Source organism: Myotis nattereri, assembly GCF_964212035.1.
Source record: "Myotis nattereri genome assembly, chromosome: 7".
NCBI lineage: Eukaryota > Metazoa > Chordata > Mammalia > Chiroptera > Vespertilionidae > Myotis > Myotis nattereri.
Window position 1 is genome coordinate 18867124 of NC_138082.1, and position 19543 is coordinate 18886666.

The 19543-nt window shown below is 40.0% G+C and overlaps 1 protein-coding gene across 1 annotated transcript in view; it reads left to right on the forward strand.

Annotated features, from left to right (window-relative positions):
- The window catches only part of SPAG16 (sperm associated antigen 16), a 640972-nt gene that overhangs the window by 571489 nt on the left and 49940 nt on the right, over positions 1 to 19543 (forward strand). The window lies entirely within an intron of this gene.

A 19543-nucleotide genomic window follows, 5' to 3' on the forward strand; every position in this document is an offset into this window, starting at 1 on the left:
AAATAACAAGATAGTTTAACTCACAATTGTACAAATAGCTCCATAGTCTTCATATACTTTTAAAGTGCAGTTCGAACTATGAACTTAGATACGTGGACATATAAAATACAGATTCTACATATCAAAGAAATTCTTTATTCTCATCGGTCATGAGACTTTCAAAGATCTGCTATTAGGTGAGCTTGCATTTCCTTGAGAGTAAGATGGTAGGAAATAGTACAGACTTTTTCCCCCCAAATGTTCATCTCTCTGAAATTGATTTCTCCTTCCTGATTGAAAAGTCTGGAATTTGTTGGCCTGCAGGGAACTTTGCAAAAAGCCCATCTGGTTAATCAGTCACTTGTCTGATTGATACTAGAGCATCAGCAGGGTGGGTTATAGATCATGGAAGGAAAGACCTGACAGTCAGTTAATTCCATGTCATCTGTTTTTGTGTTCCTGGAGACTCTATGGGAGGAACAGGCTTATAAATAAAAGATAAAGGGATGCTATTTGTCTAGATTAAATTAGGTTTCATTCTAAATTCATGTTGTATAGTAGTCCATGAGCACGAGGTAATTGACAATATATACAGGATCCTCAAGAAAAATTTGTTTGAAGGACATTATGTTAGACCTCAGTGTACTTTGGGAACACAAGCTCCCACAATTCTCTTGCACTAACTTATTAAAAGTTACAAATTACACATGTAGGCAGTTCAATTGGACACATGTATTTAAATCTGATATCATAAGTTACATATTTATATATCTTTCATAAAATTCAGAAGTTCTAAGTGCACGTGCTAAGTGTCTATATTAATCAGAATTTTCAATTTATTTTTTGATGGTGTCATAATAGTTCGATTCTACTTTAGTTTGGTGTCTTCTATAGCTCTTTACTTTATGAAAACTTCAATCTTCATGCAATCACAACAAGAGTAAGTGTTAACATTCATTGACTACTTATTAAATTCCAAGCACTTATTGGGTAAAAGCATTTTATATATATTTTTTTCAATGGACTGTGTATGTGTGTGTGTATTAAACTTGAAGTGACTATTCAGGAAAGTAGCTTAATTCTTCATTATGCAGATAAGAAACCTGAGGCACAGAGAAGCTACTTCAAGTAATTTAGCTTCTCTGTGCCTCAGGTTTCTTATCTACATAACACCAAGATGGTTAGAGATGTATCACTGTAGCATCACATCTCTATGACAAAAAGAACAATAGCAGTTCTGTGGTGCAGAAACAAAGGTTTATCCTTCCATACTGAGAGGCAGGGCTGCTGCTAGAACAAAGCTGCCTTTGAAGGGGAGGATTGCTCCATCTCAACTCTGTGGGGTGAGAGTGAGACCCGATGGGGCCAGCATAGCATGAAATAAAGTTCAAAAAGCTCTGAAATTATTTCCAGACCTTTGATGTCAATCCTTAAAAGAATCATTATTCTATTTAATGTACATTCATTAGCTTCTCTTTATTTTTAGCAAATCAGTTTAACCTTCAGTATTCATTTATTCTACTTGATTAAATCAAACAACTGAATAGATAAGATAGAGACTAATAGCACTATTTTCTGTGCTAAAAAGTAGCAACCCAAAAGGATTTTAAAAAATCAAATTGAGGTTAGTAGAAGTTTGTGCAAGGTGGGCCAAAAGTAGGTTTGTCGTTGTTTATATGGAGAATACAATAGTAAATAATAGTATAAGAATAAACTCTGTGTTTAGTGTACTCACCACTGTAAACATACTTTTGCCCCACCCTGTATATATTACTATATACAGTTTCTAAATCTTAGATTTGCATGGTGAGGGGAGAAATAAAAAGGTTTCTAGAATAAGCAGGCAAATATTTTTCTTCCTGTACATGGAAGGAAAAAAAAAATTGAAAAGGAAATTTCAGATTGTGGCATTTTTGTCTTGTTAGTTCCTGCTAAAGCCCTGTCTTTACATAGGATTGTCTTCTAAGTACTATCCCTGGAGTACAGAAATCAATGCAACACTGCCCTGTTATGGCATTCTAACCCAGAGAAATCACAAGACTATAAGACTGCTTATAGCAAGGTCCCAACTTTACACCTCTAGCATCACTGAGATGTCAACTTGAAAGCCTAGGTATGTTGGAGCTATTAGAAAGAAAAGGAATAGAAGATAGATTTTAAAAAAGGACAGATGTAGACAATTTAAAATGAAGAGTTTCTGGAACAAACACAACTCGATCTTTTAGCACCATGGGCATAGAATTGAAGATCAGCTAGGAAAATGAAAGGGCGCTGCCTTACGTCAGGTTCCCCAAGAAATACTCTGAGGTGAAGGTTTATTGGAAAGGGTCCTTGGGAGGAATACCTATAAGAGAATGAAACAGAGGGAGAAGCTATGATGCCTTGGCAAAGATGCCTCAGTCAATCCTACAAGAAGCTCTAGAGCTGAGGTTGCCCTTCTGAACTGCCCCAAATCATAGCAAGGGGCTAAGGCCTTTGACCTCTGCATCAATCACTCATTCTGTGCTGACTGGTCTTAGGATGGGGGCAAATCTTGGGCAAGACAGTTTCTTTTTGCTGAGGGCTATGCCTGGAGTTGGGCCCAGTTGTGGGTCATAAGGTGTCAATACTCTCAGCAGCTGGTCATCTGGGCCATTCATGCAACTTACTTGTGTTTACTTGAGACTTCTGATCCTACTAATCATTAATCCCATATGTGCCATTCCCATCTTATTACATACTGCTGGGCACATGCAATCTTATGATTTAGTGGTTATGACAGAAATCAGCTTGTGATGAGCAGTTTGGGTCACCTGATGATTTGATGTCCCACAGTCAGTGGTCTGTTTCTACCAGGGATATAAGCATGTCAGCAGTTGTTTCTTGAGTTGCATATAGTTCTTTAAGGCAGATGGCATAATGCTGCTTTAGAGACCTAAATATGTGACAATCCTCCTATACAGGTTTGACCTAAGTCCAATTGTACGAACCTGCCACCAAGCTCTTGCTCTTCAACCCACTACAAACTGTCAGTTTTTCAGGTCACTCATTAAATTGATTGAAGTAATTTTTATACGTATAGAATAAGCTGCACCTCGAGCCCCAAGTAGCTTACGAGGCATTTTGTTTTCCTATTTGTGGTGGAAATTATGAGATGCAATAAGTTGTTCTTTGTTTTGGGAGGGATGCCTTGCCATGCTCCCGACCAATGGATCTCTAAAAACTTCACTAATGTGGCAGACTCCTAAATATTCACAGGATTTATCTCCCATCCTACAGAATGTTTGTGTTTTGTCTTGCCAAGACCTCTAACATTCTTGCCACTTGTTTTGCAATTAGACAAATTAATTGAGTCATAAGTAGACCAAGTGTGTCCAAATAGTCCAGATCCCTTAAGACTATATTCTGACAAGGGTAGAAGAGTTAATATAGCCTTGGAACAAGACCATAAGTATGTACTGTTTCCATCCAATCTGCTTCTAATATTCCTTCCTGATGGGGATGGAAGAACACAATGGTTGCCTGCCAGGTACCTGAAACTGTGTTCCTCTGCTTTGTCAGAGACACTACTACATCTGATACCATGATGCGTTAAGACAAATACTTGTTTGCATTTCCAGTAGTCCACAGTAATTCATCAAGATCTGTCTGGTTTCTTTAGGGACCAGACTGGTTAATTAAATTGGGGTACTATGTAGACTACCTCACTTCATCCTAAATCTTTAAGAGTGGCATTAATCTCTGAAAATTCTTTCCATTATGATAGCTCTTACTTCAGAGGCCAAGGAAAAAATGTAGGATTCTGTCAACACCCATGTAAGTTCATTTTAATTATACATTGGATGACCAGGGAAATTACCACCCAATGGATTTGTGGACAAACTGTGACCTAAAACTGGGTTAGGATTCCCTTAGTTACCTACCTCTATCTGCTCATGTGCTCCAAAAACTCTAATAAGAGAGTCATAATGTAATGCTTTAGTCTGCAGATAATCAATGTCAACAGTCCTCAAATTGTCTTGATATTTTCATTTCCCAATGTCATATCTGAGGAAATGACCATAGATCCCTTGGGAGAAAGACCAAAAAATGATTACCATTTACCCTTTCCATGATGGCAAGACCCTTCTTCAATGTGATCCTTTCCATCAGTCAGTAGGTCCTAGATCTGAGCATTGGCTCAGGTCTCCATACCTCAGATCAAGTGATTTGATTATTTATTCACATAACCAAGTTCAGCCTCCTGATCATGCACACATGGTTTCTTTAGATTATATAGTGATCAATACTCTTTTGTCTGTCTATTTATCTTATACATAGGATTTCATGCTCTAGTAATTATCTCTCTGGTTCTCTGCATGTCAGACCACTCTGGCTGCCATTCTGATCTTTTCACTCTTTAAGTTTTTATTGTAATATTTTATTAATATAAACTAGAGGCCCAGTGCATGAAATTCATGCATGGGGGGGAGGGGTGGTGTCCCTCAGCCCAGCCTGCATCCTCTCTAATCTGGGACCCCTTGAGGGATGTCTGACTGCCAGTTTAGGCCCAATCCCAATGGGCAGTTGGACATCCCTCTCACAATCCAGGACTGCTGGCTCCCAACTGCTTGCCTGCCTGCCTTCCTGATTGCCCCTAGCCGCTTCTGCCTGCCAGCCTGATCACCCCCTAACCACTCCCCTGCCAGCCTGATAGATGCCTAACTTCTCCCCTGCCATCCTGATTGCCCAGAACTGCTCTACCGTGATGGCATGGTCACCCCCAACTGCCCTTCCCTGCAGGCCTGGTCCCCTCCAACTGCCCTCCCCTGCAGGCTTCGTCCCGCCCAACTGCCCTCCCCTGCAGGCCTGGTCCCCTCCAACTGCCCTGCCCTGTAGGCTTCGTCCCGCCCAACTGCCCTCTCCTGCAGGCCTGGTCCCTCCCAACTGCCCTCCCCTGCCAGCCAGCTTGTGGCAGCCATCTTGTGTCTACATGGGGGCGGCCATCCTGTGTGTTGGAGTGATGGTCAATTTGCATATTACCTCTTTGTTATATAGGATATACTGTACCAGTTACCAGTAAGACTAAAGGCAAGAGGAAATGTTTCTGAAAAACTTAAAAAGATCAATGTTGGATGTCGCTTGCCAACAATAAAGACTATGGGACATAGGAATTCTTTTCTACCACTGAAGGACTAACTCTCCTAGGCTGCCTCATTTCTTTCGATATAACTGAGCACAGACAAGTCTAAAGAGACAGGATTTGAGGCAGTGCAGACACCTACCTGCAAGTTCTTGACCCTAGTTCCCACCCCCGAAAGAAAAGCATAGTATTGAGGCCCCATTGATATTTCTAAGAAATCATGGTATTGATTTCATCTATACAAATCCTTGGGGGTTGCTAGGGTTATTCCTATGTCTAAAACAATGTTTTATAATTTATAAGTAAAGTTTTCTCACTTCAAATGGGTAAAGAAATATATCACTTACAACAAAACGAATGTTTAGGAAGCTTGATATAAAAATAATTGATTTCATCAACTTGTTAAGAAATCCTTTCCTAGCCCTGACCGGTTTGGCTCAGTGGATAGAGCATTGGCCTACAGACTGAAGGGTCCCAGGTTCGATTCCAGTCAAGGGCATGTACCTTGTTTGCAGGCACATCTCCAGTAGGGGGTGTGCAAGAGGCAGCTGTTCAATGTTTCTCTCTCATTGATGTTTCTAACTCTCTATCCCTCTCCCTTCCTCTCTGTAAAAAATCAAAAAAATATATATTTAAAAATAAAAAAGAAAAAGAAATCCATTCCTAAAATCTTAACCCTGTGTTAGCTATTGACCCATCTTGGACACAATTTTTTTATGTCAATGAGGATATATATATCCTCATTATTTTCTGTGCAGATATCAGATACATGGCTTGCCATCTCTGACTCACATTGCAGGAGAACAGTCACACCATAATGACAATAAGTCCTATTACATTTCAAATTAATTTAGGAATTCCATTAGGAAATAGTGTCTGGCTCTTCTAAAACTAGCTCCACCATTCTGATAGTCTAGGGAAAACAAGACAAAGCAAAACAGAGATCCTATGGATGTTTTTACAAAGAAATGCATAGCTATAGAGAATGATCCAGTACTGGTTCCGACTGTCTCATGAGTCAGTTGTTTGCATTGCTTCTAAATTCTTCCTGATTTTTTGGCAAAGAAGAAAGTATTTTATACTTTGAAAATCAATAATCACTATAATCCAGGATGTTTTTCTTTTTCTTTTCTTTTTTGTAAGCTGGATACTAAACATTTCTATTTGAAAACAAGAGGATAAAACAAGGTAATTAAAGAGTTGAGTCCTTGCTCTAACTGGTTTGGCTCAGTGGATAGAGAGTCGGCCTATGGACTGAAGGGTCCCAGGTTTTATTCTGGTCAAGGGCATGTACCTTGGTTGCAGGCACATCCCCAGTAGGGGGTGTGTAGGAGGCAGCTGATAGATGTTTCTCTCACATCAATGTTTTTAACTCTTTTTTTTTTTTAATTTTGTTTTATTGCTTAAAGTATTGCAAAGAGTATTACATATGTCTCCTTTTATTTTTTTCCCCCTGACATTCCCCCGGTGTCCCGTACCCTCCAGTGTCTTGTGTCCATTGATTATGCTTATATGCATGCATACAAGTCCTTCAGTTGATCTCTTACCCCCCCCCCCCCCCCCGCACAACCCTACTCCGGCTTCCCGCTGTAGTTTGACATTCTGTTCAATGCTGTTCTGCCTCTGTATCTATTTTTGTTCATCAGTTTATAATGGTCTTTATTATCCATAAATGAATGAGATCATGTGGTATTTTTCTTTCATTGACTGGCTTATTTCACTTAGCATAATGCTCTCCAGTTCCATCCATGCTGTTGCAAATGGTAAGAGTTCCTTCCTTTTTAGAGCAGCATAGTATTCCATCGTGTAGATGTACCACAGTTTTCTAATCCATTCATCTGCTGATGGGCACTTAAAGCCTAAGTTTTTCTAACTCTTTATCCCTCTCTTTTCCTCTCTGTGAAAAATCAATAAAATATATATATATATTTTTTTTTTTAAAAAAAAAGAATTGAGTCCTTAAGATATTTTTTTTTTCAAACAAAGAACTAGAATTTATTCTAGAAATTTAAAGGCTATTTTTTTTTCAAAGAACAAGACTAGTGCTGAAGATAATGAGATTTTTATCTAAACTGGTGCAACTAGGATACCCAGATATTTATTTTATATTATTAAGATACCATCCACTTAAAAAAACAGAAAAAGAAAAAGCTGACAGAATTGAGGTTTGCCTTTTCATTCTTTCCCTGTCCATTCTCATTTAGGAGTTAAATTGATAATAAAGACAGAAACAACAGAAGCAGAAAGAGAATCAAAAGATAGAAGGGCCGATCTAATCTCTTAACCATGGGAAACCTAATGCAGGATTTTTCTTCCCCTTGGTGGTTGCAGGAAATAGATGTCTTATGGGTCCAAATGGATTCAATTAATTTTATAGATAATTTTCAACTTTGTCACCCCCTTTTCAGAGTGCACAAGCTGAAATGAACTTCTTATAAATATGATAATGTAACTTTGAGTTTCATCTACATTTATACATTGGGTAGTATGGACCTTTTAACAATATTATTACTTCTAATTTATAAACATGTGAATTTTTTCATTTATTCCATTTCTTTCATCAATGCAATTTGATTTTTTAGTATACAGATTTTTTTAACATACTTGTTTAAATTTTCTCTTATTTTATTGTATTTGATGCTATTATAAGAAGGATTTTTTAAAATACTTTTTCAGATAGTTTTGTTAAGGGTATAGAAACACAACTTATTTTTGTATATTGATTTTGTAAATAATGTTTAATATAGGTGTTATATATTAGGAATTATAGGTTATGCAACTGACATGCATATACATTAAAACCAACCAGATAAACTTATGTATATTGGTATATTAAATTTAAAAAATAATTAATAGCTCTTGCCATTAAGTTCATCTAGTTTCTACCCCAGAATGCCCTCTAAATTAACTTCCAAATTTTAAATAAGCCATAATTAACATAACTAGCTCCCACAGTAGTAAATAATTTTACTGAGCATAATTAATAAAATTGGCAACCTAGCTTACAAAGCTAAAATAAGGGAGAACAAACAATGAAATAGAACCCAGTGATGATCTGAGGTGAGAGTTTTCAGAATGCTGTCCTGAGTCTCAAGCTGGACCATATGCAAATAAATGACTTGTGAAGAACAATTGGGCTTTTTATTCCCTTACCTTAATTATTGTGGATCTCCATTTCTACCATAGAACTTTTCTTTTTCCTTAACGCATATATTTGCAGTAAAAGCACATTTATCATCAAGTGTCACTTATTGAAAATACTTTTCTATATTCAAGAGCGTGTCAGTATGTGTTGAAAAGAGGAGATACATGTAGATACTGTGCATTTGAATGACCCTTCAAAACCTGACTTCCCTGTGTAGAGGAGATAACACTTAATAAAGTCAGAGTCTTCTCAGTTGTTTAACTTTTAAAAATCAGAATGTAGTAGCTTTGAAGTATTTGAAATAAAAACTGGCTTTCCTAGTATTATGGAAGCTTCAACTTGACAGCTTGTAAAGCTTTAAAAAAATCAAAACATTTAGTTTGGGTATAGGATTTCTTGCTTTCCTATAGATGTAAATTACTTGAAGCAGTTATTATTTTTGCTCCTGTAATAAGAACTTTGGAGAGTTGCTTTTGAAATCTACTTTAATCCACATGATTCTATGCCTCTCTTTAATATTAGCCAGAAGCAAGGTTAATATTTTTCTATTTCAATGTTGCCCTTATTATTAATAAATAATGGAGGTCAAGGTAAAACTTAAATCTTTTTTACATGATCTTATCTAAAGTGTCAAGCAAATTATAGTTCATGCATGGTTTGTTACAGGGGAATTAAAGACAAGCCATTTCTACTTGCACGACTCTGTTCTTGCAACTGAATTACATACAAAGCTGGAACTACTGAAAACTTACTTGCAGTTTCATTCCTCTGACACATCCCTGTCAGCAAAGAAAGTAGACATGATCCTGAACTACCAGCTCCAGATGATCTTGTTCCTCCTGTGATATAAATTGTGTCCTTTCCTTCTAGTAACTGGAATGTTAATTTATGCACATTCCACTAAGCCCTTTCCTTAAACCTCAAGTCAGGTGAATGAGGTTTGACTATGGAACTCAGTATCCCAATTCTGCTTCCAGATCCAGTCTTTCTAGCATATTCTCCTAGAAATGGAGTCCTAGAAACCCCATCCTTTCACAAATGGATTTCAACCATTTTCTAGCAGACTTTGTTGAAGTTAACTTGCCATTTTCATCTGCTATTGGTTCCTATCTTGATTGCAGATGTAGGCCCTATAAATATTTCTACTTTCTTGGATGTGACAATTCCCATTTTGTCTTCGTGACAAACAGTTAAAACAGGTTCCATCTGACTCTCAACTCTCCTTTTGCCTCTCTTCCCACCTTTTATTTATTCTTTAACTCATACTATTTTTTATCTCTTGCCTACTAAAAAGTCATCCTAAGCACTTTGTTGTCTTTTCTTACATTACAATGTATAATCTTTTATATTTTAAAAATTGATATAACTTGTATCAAAAATGCAAAAAATCATAATTGTGAAGTACTATAATTATTATAAGGTGAACATAACCCAGAACCACTACTCTGGTCCAAAAATAGAACAATCCCAGCACCTTAACAGCAACCCACAAGCCCCTTTTCAATCACGTTTTGCTCCCTCATCACCAGTGGTAACCATTATCCTGACCCCTTAGCATCTTAGGGTTCAGGAAGAAGTAGCACTTTCAAACTTGCCCCAGGATTCATAGATTGCCAAATACCAATTTCCTCCACCAGGTTTGCTCTCCTTGGGCTTCCCTGCTAGTTCCAATGACCTATCTAGTAGATGGCTCCTTTCAATGGTAATGATGTTATCCATGGGATGCCTTCTGTATCCCCACCTGTTAGTGGTGGAAGGGGAGTTCTTGATATTCCACAAGGACGGAATTTCCTGAGACTCACACAAGAGAATGAGGACCTTTATTTCCATGGAATTACACTTCTTGGTTTTCCAATGTCCCATTTTCCTCTGCCTTGACATGGAAAAAGTTCAGTCTTGTCTTCATTAGGGCAAGAATTAAGGCGACTTCCATAGTCTCCACTCCATATTAAAGCACAGTTCAGTCCAGCATTTGGCTAGCTAGGCTTGTATTCCCAGCTGCAGTCCATTGTGTGTGGGATCTGCATGGCCATGGGCAAGAGAGCGCATGGGCAAGTGTGGGTCAAGAAGCAAGAGAGCACAAAAGCAGGCAAGAGCTAAGCAAGAGCAGAACAAGAAACAAGAGAGTAAAAGAACTTCTGTTTGGGGATTATAACTGGGAGCTTAACCAATTAACCCTTCAAGTGCTTGCAGTGGCTTCACACACTCCCCCGCTCTCACCCTCACACCCCTGCTAGCCAATTATCTTTCTTCCAGGTTAGACTGGTAGGCAAGCATCTTCCCTACATCATCATGACCTCACTGCACATACACCCTCTTTGTTTGATCCTTCACCCTGTGGTCTGCAGGGAATTAATTGACTGGTGATTCCCTAGAGAGCATGAAGCTGTAGCTTCCTGGTAAAGCTGTCCAGATGGCCATGCTTACAATGGCTGGCCTCCCCTTTGCTCCATTTCTATTATTAATATGAATAACTAGCTAATTATAATTATAATTATAAGCAAGGAACTTGCTTGTACTCTCTCCCAAGATAATTCAATGTGGCTTTAGACTCATCCACAGCCATGACCCTCTGCTCCATGGCCCTCTGGCCCTCTTATAGCACCCTGTTATTGAATTGCAAACAAATAGAAACACATACAATGTTGTACTCAGCTTCTTATATTCAACCTCACATCTGAGAGGTTTATCCTTTTTTTTTTTTTTTTTTTTTTTTACATTAGCCATAGGAAATCCAGTGCATTGCTATACAGGATTCTATTTTATGAATATACCACAAATTATTCATCCATTGTATTGTTGACTAACATTTCAGTTGTTTCCAGCTTAGTCTTTTACAAATAATGCTGCTGTGAACATTCATGTATAAATTTTCAGTATTCATGTGTATACATTTGTTGTGGGTTATGATTAATTGTAAAATATTTTGACATAGGTATATATGTTCAACTATAATAATAGATGCCAAACAATTATGCAATATGGTTATGCCAAATATACTTCCACCAGAAGTATATTAGATTACCACATGCTTTCAAACACTTGATCTGTCGGCTTTTTATTTTCTAGTTATTCCAATGTGTGTGTAGTAGTGTTTCATTATGGTTTTGATTTTTATTTATCTGACTAGAGGCCCGGTGCACAAAAATTTGTGCACTCGGGGGGGGGGGGAGGGGGCGGTCCCTCAGCCCAGCCTGTGCCCTCTCACAGTCTGGGACCCCTCGGGAGATAACGACCTGCTGGCTTAGGCCTGCTCCCGGGTGGCAGAGGGCAGGCCAGGTGCAGCCCATGGTCAGGCTCAGGGCGGGGCTGATTGGGGAGTTGGGGCGCCGCCCCCTGTCATGCACAGAGCAGGGCGAATCGGGAGGTTGTGATGCCACCCCTAGTCATGCTCAGGGTAGGGCCGATTGGGGGGTTGGGGCACCGGCCCCTGTCACACTCAAGGCAGGGTCGATGGGGAGATTGCGGCGCCACCCCCTGTGGTGCACAGAGCAGGACCAATAAGGGGGTTGGGGCGCTGCCCCCTGTCACGCACAGAGTAGGGCCCATTAGGGGGGTTGGGGCTCTGTACCCTGTCACACACAGAGCAGGGTCAATCAGGGGGTTGGGGAGCTCCCCCGTCACCCACAAAGCAGGGCCCATCAGGGGGTTGGGGAGCTCCCCCCTGTCACGCACACAGCAGGGCCGATCAGGGGGTTGAGGAGCTCCCCCCTGTCACTCACAGAGTAGGGCTGATAGGGGAGTTGGGGCACCATCCCCTGTCACACACAGAACAGGGTGGATCAGGGGGTTGGGGCACCACACCCTGTCACATTCAGGGCGGGGCTGATGGGGAGGTTATGGCTCTACCCCATCACACACAGAGCAGGGCCCATGGGGGGGCGTTGGGGCGCTGCACCCTGTCACACACAGAGCCACAGGGCTGATCAGGGGGTTGAGGTGCCTTCCCCTGTCATGAACAGAGCAGGGCGGATAGGGAGGTTGTGGCCCCGCCCCCTGTCACACACAGAGCCGCAGGGCAATCAGGGGGTTTGGGCGCTTCCCCCATCACGCTGATCCCGGTGCCGGGAGGCCTCACGGCTCCGCTGATCCCAGTGCTGGGAGGCATATTACCCTTTTACTATATAGGATAGAGGCCCAGTGCACAGGTGGGGGCCGGCTGGTTTGCCCTGAAGGGTGTCCTGGATCAGGGTGGGGGTCCCCACTGGGGTGCCTGGCCAGCCTGGATAAGGCAATGATGGCTGTTTGCAGCTGGTCACATACCCTTCAGGGTGGGGGATCCCCACTGGAGTGCCTGGCCAGTCTGGGTGAGGGGCTGAGGGCTGTTTTCAGGCTGGCAGGTGACTGAAGCACCCAACCGCTCCTTTTTTTTTTTTTTTCTTTTTTTATTCTGGGCCAGCTTTAGCTCTGAGGCTTAGCTCCAGCTCTTAGGCCTCCGCTGCTGAAAGCAGGTATCTGGTTTGTTTGTGTTCTATAATCGAAACACTGTTTCAACTCCAGCTCTGAGATCCCAGCTGGCTGAAAGCAGGTTTCTGGGGTTTTGTTTAGCTTCTATATTTGTAACAATGTTTATTTCAAACTGCAAGCTCAGAAGCTGGCAGCGGCAGGCGGGGAACATTGGAGTCCTCTGTCACTGAAGCAAGCAAGCCTCATGTTCACTTCAAGCTGCCTGGCTGCTGGCCGCCATCTTGGCTGGCAGTTAATTTGCATATTGCCCTGATTAGCCAATGGGAAGGGTAGCGGAGGTATGGCTAATTGCCATGTTTCTCTTTTATTAGATAGGATGACAAATGTGGGCAATTTTTATGGGTCATACTGGGATCTTCTTTTATAAAAGAAATTTGGCTTAAGTTTCTTGTTTATTTTTATTTTAGGTCTTGAATGTTTTAAGTCATGGCCATATATTTTTTTGATACTGCTCTTATTAGAAGATGAGGTCTATGCCCCCTCCCCTCAAAGCTGTACAAGCTTGCAATTTATTAGTAATAAGTAGTGAAGAAGTAATGCTAAGTAGTTTCTGAGGCTAGGTCATAAAAGGTCCTTCGTCTTTCACACCAATCACTGACAATTTTGCTTTTGGAGCCATAAGAGTTACCAGACTAAAGAGGTTCATTTTCTGGCCACATCAAAGCCCAATAAGACATGAACAAGAGCTTGCAGCAACGAAAGTAAAGGTTATTTCAGAAGTGGCCCACACTCAGAGACAGATGGACTAATAAAACTCAAAGTCCTGGCTCCCTAATGGCTTCTAGGGGATGAGTTATATAGGGAAAATTCATTACCCATGGTGACTAAGAGAGTTAGGGTTGTGGTCTCTACTGATTGGTCAATACAAGGATAGGGGGTAGCTGATCATTGCATCTGGTCCTGATGTCAGCCATGGTATGGCTTCATCTAGTTTCTCAAGATGTGGTTGGTGGGGTTCTTCTGGAGCTGAAACACAACCAAGGCCCAGATGTTATCTCTAGATTGATTAAAACTCTGTCTCAGTTATCAACACACCCAAGACTTTGTTCCTAAGATTGTTTGATGCTGACCAGAAACTCATTGTCCTGAGGGCATAATGATTAAGGAAGTGGTCCTATAAGAGAGGAGGCAGGTGAGTCAGGGTGCTGGATGAGGCCAGTTTGAATCAAAAGGAAAAAAAAAAAAAGGAGAAAAAGTCACATCAAAGAAATGATGTTTCTATTCAGTTACAATGATGCCCAACTACAGCCCTAGAGAGCCTACATGTAAGCACTGCTGTCAACTGCTAAGACCACTTTTGCAGCAATTCTCAACAAGGCACCAGATTTGTGAGTAAAGCTGCTCTGGACCCTCTAGAGCAGCGGTCGCTAGCCTTTTGGACCTCATGGACCACCAGTGGTTCGTGGACCACCTGGGGACGACTGCTGCTCTAGAGTCTAGACCACCTCCTTCTCCATCTGAAACCATTTATTTAGCTCCATTGGCCCCACTTAAAACAGACGAGTCAGCTAGCCAAGGCCTGCCTAAATTCCTGACTCATTAAAACATGATATGTAATAAAATGGTTATTATTTTAATCCATTAAGTTTTATGTTCATTTCTCAAGTGGCAATAAGTAACTGAAGCAGAATCTGTTACCTGAAAGTGGGATGCTGTCATAATAAAACCAAACATGTGGCATCTGGATTTGGAATCAGCCAGCAGCCTGTGTAGGCTGTTGGTGAAGGATGAAAACAAAATGAGGAAACTGTTATTGGAGCTGAAAGAAAGAGGAGCCTGGTTAGGTATCTGTAGACAGTGTGGCAATACAGTTGGCTGTGATGACATGGAAAAGGGAAAATGTACCTAATAAACTAAATGATCGAGGTGAGGAGCCTTCTGGACAGAGCGCTGAACATGCCGCCTGCCTTCTTGCCACCTGTAATAACATGAGTGACCAGACAGATATAGATGAACAAGGAATGAACTGTTCTATTTTTTAGTAGAATTTGAAGGAAATGTAAAAGCCCAAAATAGTCAGCAAAAGAAAAGACAGCTTCAAAGCAAAGATCAAATCCTGGGCATTGCTGGCGAAACATTGCCCCATGGGAATCCAGGTGTTACTTTAACAAAGATTCTTTGTTAAAACCTCAGCAAGATTTAAGCGAGAGCCTCATCTACCTTCTCATTTAGACAAAAAAGCCTCCAAGAATGTTAAGAGTGAGCTTTAAGACCTCTCTGCTGGACCACGGTGCTTCTACAGGTATTGTTCTAAAAGTATTCTCACAAGGAACCCTGGGTATAAGGGTTTCATCTCAAACCTTTGTGAGTGAAGCTTTTGTCTAATAGATTGGTTTATAAATTGATATATGAGCAACTCAAAGGAAATGTAATATCTTGGACTGGAGGAGATTGGCATAATACACAATGAAAAGAGGAATTTATGGATGTGGAGCAGTGAGAGCTACTCAGCTGCAAACAAATACTACTCTCTATGGAAAAAAGATGACTCAGAAGGAAGTCTCAAGACCCCAGAGGGCAGAGCCAAGAGCAGTAGAGAATCATTCTCAGGGAGGAAGTTCTGGGCCCTAAGCAAGGAACTTGCAATGGCAATATACAGGGTGGGCAAAAGTAAGTTTTCAAAATTAATAAATGATATTACAATAGTAAGCACCATGTTTCTCATAATCACAATTGTATAACATGAATTAGGGGAAAGTTGACAGTAGTACCAAGCAGAACTCATACTTCCCTTCAGACTCTTTTTCACCTGCCTTCAGACCCCTTAGTACTTTGTATTGTTTCTGTTCCTGCATGGAACAGGCTTCCTGCAGGTCAAACCTGAGGACAAACAGGCAAATGCCCAGAATTTCTGGGTTCTCCTGTTGTTCCCTGACAAGAAAAATGAACAGCATGTAAAAGCATTGGCTATGTCTTTTGCCATGTGAGAGGGATGAGAACTGTCTGACTCTCCCCTGGATAAATCTGAAACTGAGAAGCTACATGCAGTTGGCTGGGTTGGGAGTGAGCTGCCATAAACAGAGAGGCATTGGTGCATCTTTCCCTTGGTTTTGGTATGATCAGATTCATCTTAAGAAAGGCTCAGATTCATCTTAAGAAAGACTCTAAGAGAATCTCATGGAAGCCATGGAATCCCAATTCAGTCATGAGTTTTTGGGAGCCCAGAGCCTAATGAGGAGGTTGTTGACAGCTAGCATGAGTAAAGGCAATGTCAGGTCAACGGATCTATAATAGCTAGGCCTTCTAACCACAGTGGGGGATCCCTAAAGGGGACCCCAAAGTGGATCCAAGAAAGAAAGATATCTACCTCGGAGCTCAATCTGAAGTTGCCCCAAAACATCTGCTAAAACAAGTATTGGAGTAAGAAAAGAAAAAGATTGAACCAGACACTCCTCCTCCTCTGTAAGCATCCAGCCTATAATAAGAACATTAACTGAATCCCAGTGGGGATATTGATACTGTATGGGAATGGAGATATGTGATTAATAGACAGCTATTATCATCTAACAAGGACCAGGAAAGCATGGGATTCATATAATATTGCATTTAAGATCTGGGAAAGCCTGGACTGGTTTGGCTCAGTGGATAGAGCGTCGGCCTGCGGACTGAAGGGTCCCTGGTTTGATTCAGGTCAAGGGCACATATGTACCTCTGTTGCAGGCTCCTCCCCAGCCCAGGTGCATGCAGGAGGCAACCAATCAATGTGTTTCTCTCACATCAATATTTCTCTCTGTCTTTCCCTCTCTCTTCCACTCTCTCTAAAAATCAATGGGAAAATATCCTCAGGTGAGGATTAAAAATAAGTAAATACATAAAATTGATAAAAACATACTTAAAAAAGCTGAGAAAGAAAAATGAAAGAGACAAAACAAATGTGAAATTAAAAAAAAAAGGAAGAATAAGGTTGATGTCTGCCTATATATACACTTACATACATGCATGAATTCCGTAGCATTGTAGGATCACTTCTTTCAAATTATGTCTATACTAGAGGCCCAGTGCACGAATTCGTGCACCAGTGTGGTCCCTCGACCTGGCCTGCAGGATCAGGCTGAAACTGGCCCTCTGACATCCCCTAAGAGGTCTTGGATTGTGAGAGGGTGCAGGACAGGACAAGGGTCGCCACCAGTGCACAATTGGGGCAGGGGAGGAACAGGGAGGTTGGACAGCCAGGGAGGGATTATGGGAGGGCTCCAGGTTTTGTCCGGCCATCTCACTCAGTCCAAATTGCCCAGACCCCAGAAGCAAGCTCACCTATGGATTGGAATGTCTCCCCGCTGGTGGTCAGTGCACATCATAGTGACTGGTTGATTGTCTTCCCCCTGATGATCAGTGCATGTCATAGCGAGTGGTTGAGCGGCCTTAGCATATCATTAGCATATTACATTTTGATTGGTTGAACGGATGACCAGACGACTGGACACTTAGCATAGCAGGCTTTTATTATATAGGATATTAGTTACCTATCAATTATATTCCCTGATGTTATATTTCTGCATACATAGATACATTGTATTATTTATATACATATATGAAACACTGAAATATTGGCAGTGATATACATGTATTTTGTGTACACCAGGGGAAAGAAGCAATACAACATTTTTAAATGGTATGTTGGTTAGTATTTTTCTATTAATCAAGCATCCAAGATATTCTAATTGGGTCCCCAGAGATATCACCATTTCAAAGTATTAATTTGAATGATTTGTGACATTAGAGATCCAGTATTTTATCATCCGGTATTTGAAAGATAAATCACATTTTAGTTCCCTTGATTAAGTAACATACTTGAGAACTGACAGATGCTTTCATAACATTCCCCTTACAGAGACTTTGTCTTCATTCCAACTCTCAGTCTTTAGATCCTGCCCTGGTGCTCAGACCTCAGAGTTGTAACAATCGTCACACAAGCAAATTAATGCTTCTTTTCTTTGTGATTCCCTCTGTGTGTGTATATGCTTGTCACTTAGTCTTGCCTGGTGCCTTTTTCTCCTCTCCTATTCTTTGGATATTGCTTACAGCATTTTTAATGTCCTCTTAAGTTTGTGTGTTTTTTTTTGAGATTGACATATCAAAGTATGCTTTTCAAATCATGGTAAATCCATGTGCTTTGTTTCTCCATTTTTATTTTTATTTTGCCCTTTTACTGCTGGCTATATGAACTATTTTATTCCCTTAGATTTTATGCTGCCTTCAAGATAATTATTCAACTTTAATATATGTTTTCTTTGTCATTGAATTTTCTTTCAATTATGTCCTCATAAATTTTACAGCAAACCTTTAAAGATACAAATAGTTATTGTACTACCACCCTTGTGGTAATACCTCTCATGTGAGTCTGGATCTAAGTGGAGGTGTGGGAATCCTCCACTCCTGTTTTGTTTCCTTACGAATTCATTAATACATTTAATATATGAGTCACTGTCCTTATCTACTGTAGCTTTCCTGTTTTTATTTTTTTTTTAATTTTTCATGACTGATATACAAGAAGCTGTAAATATTTAATTCATACAACTTGATGAGTTTGGAGATAAGTATACACCAATGAAACCATCACCAGAATCTATGCCATAAATGTATCCTTTATCTGAAAATTTTCCTCTCACCCTTTGCGCCCCTTCTATTACTGCTGCTTCTTACCCTTTTCCTCATTCTCGTCCTCTCTGTCCTCCTCCTTATTATTATTATTACTATTAGAAAACTTAACATGAATTTTCCATCTTAGCAAATTTTAAGTATATAATACAGTATTATTAGCTATAGGCACTGTGCTGTACAGTAGAGCTCTAGGATATACTCATCTTGCATAGCTGAAACTTTGACCAATGTCTCTTCATTTTCACTGCCACCCCTAACCCCTGGGAACAATCATTCTCTTCTCTGCTTCCGTGAATCTATTTCAGATTCCTCCTATCAATGCTGTCATGTAGCATTTCTCTTTTTTTTTTGTCTGGTTTATTTTACTTAGCATAACGGCCTATAGATTCATTCATGTTGTCACAAATGCTAAGACATCCTGGTTCATTATTTGAGAAGTTCTATAGAATTTTTTTACATTATCCTGTTACAAATGGGACTTAATTTAAATATTGGTTTGATCCAACCATCAATGTTACAGTGTTGCATAAAATTTACACTAAACCCTAAAACACTGCAGCAAGAAAAAAGAGGGAGGTATCTTTACCGAAATGCTAAAAATCAAGCTGATTAATTTGACATTTCTTAAATTTACTACTAATTTAACATGAAATGCTGAGGGAGAAAAATCAACTCTTGATTTCAATTTCTAAATCCTGTGATAATACTGTGAATAGAGATCAGTATAATAAATTTCTTAAGACTAACATGCTTAGAGAATAAGGATTTTTTAAAGTCACATTTTTAAGCCTGCAATTTAGGATTTAAATTGCAAAATGTTCCAGTTCCCAGAATCTGCGAGAAATGTGGGCGGTCCTTGATAAAGGTCTAAGTAAATTCATTCTTTTCTTCAAGACAGAGGTCCAGAGATCAGATACTCTCTTTCCAAATTAAGCCCTGCTTTTCATAGATAACATACCCAGTCAGTCAAGGATTAAATGCTAATAAGTAGACTTGAATTGCCCAAGAATGAAAGATGGAATTGCATGAAGACAAAACACCTCCCTTATAATTCTAAGATCTTTAGACTTTCCCTAAATCTCAATTCCCCTTTAGCCACATGAAAATCAAAATGTTATTTATATGATTGATGATAACCTGTGAATGCAGTCATTATCACATAAAATATGGCAAAACCACGAATTTCTAATCTGCTTCCCTTATATTTGTGTTTTAAGCATGGCAACATGTCTCTTAACTGTGATTGGATT